The sequence below is a fragment of the Xenopus tropicalis genome, chromosome 3, assembly GCF_000004195.4.
Source record: "Xenopus tropicalis strain Nigerian chromosome 3, UCB_Xtro_10.0, whole genome shotgun sequence".
NCBI classification, from domain to species: domain Eukaryota; kingdom Metazoa; phylum Chordata; class Amphibia; order Anura; family Pipidae; genus Xenopus; species Xenopus tropicalis.
In genome coordinates this window covers 8,706,313-8,710,431 of record NC_030679.2, presented here as the reverse complement: position 1 = coordinate 8,710,431, position 4,119 = coordinate 8,706,313, and positions in this window count along the sequence as shown.

Genomic DNA, 4,119 nt, shown 5'->3' with positions numbered 1-4,119 from the left:
GACAGCGTAACGCCCCCTTCCGGATCACGTGATAGGACTGAAGCGCTACCTAATCCCACCCGTACAGCCACGCCTCCTGTGGTCTCGGCGCCTGCCAGTGATAGTCAACTGACTTCGACAGCGTAACGCCGACTTCCCGATCACGTGAAAGGACTACCCAATCACTGCCTCCTGTAGTCTCTTCGGCTGCTTGGGCCCCGCCCACTTGCTATGTAGCGATAGACAGAGCTATAAAGGGAGCGATCCGCTCCGGGTTTTTCCGAAACATTCTCCGAACTTGGCAGGGACGCTATCGCTGGAGCGGTGGGAGGGTTGTGGAATAGCAGGACTGGCGCTACTGACCCGGAGTCGTGGTTCTGTAACCTTCTCACGGAATAGGAAGGTCAGAGGCAGCCAGTGGGTGAAGCGCAGAGATAAAAGCAGTGAAATAAAGTCCATGTAATACTATGGGGTTCGTATTGTGGGGTTCTGTCTCACCCAGGACTAATTATCCAATCAGATGTGTGCTGCATGGCGGCATGGAAATGTGTGCAGGCTGCAGCGTGTATACTCATTAACCTCTGATTCCCTGCGCAATATGGGGATTTGGCACATAGTTTAATAGGATATCATAAAGGGAAAATTCATGTTAAAATTAATATGTAGTATTGGGGGGGGGGGGTTGTGATTAAAAAAAAAATCAGCTACATTTGTACCTCCCAATGGAAAGAGGGACAAAAATAAATGATTTTTTTACCCCACCCATTTTTGTGGCCACACCCCCTAAATACCACTCCCATTTGACTCAATTTGGAACACATTTCTGGGGGTTTTGGGGTCCTGTTTTATGTGTTACCGAACCCACTTTTTTGGGTTCACCTGAACCCACTCTGAAAAAGGTGAAGTTGCCCTTTAAACTGCGAGTCTCAGTTCCCCCATGAGACCTGTTTGGCTTATTAGTTACAATTATATTGTGCAGGGGGGGGCTTTTTACCTTTCTGAGCTCTCTGCCAAAAGCTACTTATTTAATTAAATAAGGGAAACACTGTATCGAAGTGCAGGTGATGCTCGTTAAGATTTCTGGGCTCTCTGCCAAAAGCTACTTATTTAATTAAATAAGAGAAACACTGTATCTCAGTGCAGATGATGCTCGTTAAGATTTCTGGGCTCTCTGCCCAAAGCTACTTATTTAATTAAGTTTGAGAAACATTGTATCTTTTTAAGCTTCAGTGCAGGAGATCAAAGGGAAATGAGGGACTTTTCAGTAAGAATCCGGGACTGCGGGTTGAGCTGTCAAAAGAGGGACTGTCCCGCGAAAATCGGGCCAGTTGGGAGGTATGTAGATTTCTTGTGCGGCTATTAGGCTTGGAATTTAGACTCTGGTTGTTATGGGTTAATTGCCCTAGCAACCAAGGAGCAGTGCTGAAGACAAACTGGCACATAAACAGGAAAGGGCCTGACAAGAAAAGTGAGCAATAAAACATTAAAATTGAAGCGTCACATTCAGTTGTTTGTGTTGTAACTAAGGTTGGTGACCCCCAAACAGCATTTTCAGCTTATATTTACTAAATAAATAATGAAAACCAGTTGAAAGGATATTAACGAGTGTCCAGAGCATTCCTTCTGTGCCCAGAACATTACTTCTCTCTATATTTGTATTTACTCCTACAGGAGGGAGGTGCCATAGTGTTTCCCTTAGACAGTACAGTATGGGGGTACAGCTTATTGTGTGCCCAGAACATTCCTTCTCTGTATATTTGTATTTATACATATGGGTAGGGGGTGCCATAGTGTTTCCCTTAGACAGTACAGTATGGGGGTACAGCTTATTGTGTGCCCAGAACATTCCTTTTCTGTATATTTGTATTTATACATATGGGTAGGGGGTGCCATAGTGTTTCCCTTAGACAGTACAGTATGGGGGTACAGCTTATTGTGTGCCCAGAACATTCCTTCTCTGTATTTTTGTATTTATACATATGGGTAGGGGGTGCCATAGTGTTTCCCTTAGACAATACAGTATGGGGGTACAGCTTATTGTGTGCCCAGAACATTCCTTCTCTGTATATTTGTATTTATACATATGGGTAGGAGGTGCCATAGTGTTTCCCTTAGACAGTACAGTATGGGGGTACAGCTTATTGTGTGCCCAGAACATTCCCTCTCTGTATATTTGTATTTATACATATGGGTAGGAGGTGCCATAGTGTTTCCCTTAGACAATACAGTATGGGGGTACAGCTTATTGTGTGCCCAGAACATTCCTTCTCTGTATATTTGTATTTATACATATGGGTAGGAGGTGCCATAGTGTTTCCCTTAGACAGTACAGTATGGGGGTACAGCTTATTGTGTGCCCAGAACATTCCTTCTCTGTATATTTGTATTTATACATATGGGTAGGAGGTGCCATAGTGTTTCCCTTAGACAGTACAGTATGGGGGTACAGCTTATTGTGTGCCCAGAACATTCCTTCTCTGTATATTTGTATTTATACATATGGGTAGGGGGTGCCATAGTGTTTCCCTTAGACAGTACAGTATGGGGGTACAGCTTATTGTGTGCCCAGAACATTCCTTCTCTGTATATTTGTATTTATACATATGGGTAGGGGGTGCCATAGTGTTTCCCTTAGACAGTACAGTATGGGGGTACAGCTTATTGTGTGCCCAGAACATTCCTTCTCTGTATATTTGTATTTATACATATGGGTAGGGGGTGCCATAGTGTTTCCCTTAGACAGTACAGTATGGGGGTACAGCTTATTGTGTGCCCAGAACATTCCTTCTCTGTATATTTGTATTTATACATATGGGTAGGGGGTGCCATAGTGTTTCCCTTAGACAGTACAGTATGGGGGTACAGCTTATTGTGTGCCCAGAATATTCCTTCTCTGTATATTTGTATTTATACATATGGGTAGGGGGTGCCATAGTGTTTCCCTTAGACAGTACAGTATGGGGGTACAGCTTATTGTGTGCCCAGAACATTCCTTCTCTGTATATTTGTATTTATACATATGGGTAGGAGGTACCATAGTGTTTCCCTTAGACAGTACAGTATGGGGGTACAGCTTATTGTGTGCCCAGAACATTCCTTCTCTGTATATTTGTATTTATACATATGGGTAGGGGGTGCCATAGTGTTTCCCTTAGACAGTACAGTATGGGGGTACAGCTTATTGTGTGCCCAGAACATTCCTTCTCTGTATATTTGTATTAATACATATGGGTAGGGGGTGCCATAGTGTTTCCCTTAGACAGTACAGTATGGGGGTACAGCTTATTGTGTGCCCAGAACATTCCTTCTCTGTATATTTGTATTAATACATATGGGTAGGGGGGGCCATAGTGTTTCCCTTAGACAGTACAGTATGGGGGTACAGCTTATTGTGTGCCCAGAACATTCCTTCTCTGTATATTTGTATTTATACATATGGGTAGGAGGTGCCATAGTGTTTCCCTTAGACAGTACAGTATGGGGGTACAGTAAAGCTATATGTGCTCTCACATCATTCCTTCCACAGACAACAATGGAAGCGGCAGTAACTATATTCCAAAGCTAGATGGCGCCACTATCTAATGTATGTAAAGCAAAGCAAGCAACATGGTATTTCCACCACTAGGAACTATAGGGAATTATCTGAACTATGTATATGTACTTAAGTAATTTATAGATAGTTCCATATTTTCCTTCTAATTCCGCTTTCCCTTTCTAATTGGCCGCTCCCGAACTCCAACTCGCTCTGCTCTTATTCATTTATATAGCGCCGGCAGATTACGCAGCGCTTCACAATAAATATAAACAAACAGGGATCTTAAAAAGTTTACTAAACAAGGGTATACAGAGTAACAATAGGATCAGAGGGCCCTGGTCACAAGAGCTTACAATCTACAGGTACATTGAAACAAAAGGCATGTAGCTACTGATTGATGTATTATACTTATATAAATGTCAGAAATGGATTCATTTACTTGACATTTTTATGGCTGCAACCCTTTATTCAGCTTTTCATTTGAGGCGGAGGCTTCTCTACCATAGAGGTGACTTGGCCCCACAGAGGACGCACTGTCCCCTTTAATAGGTCAAACCCAGCTGACTGTAGCGTCACAACGCACCGCCCTCTTGTAACGCAAACCA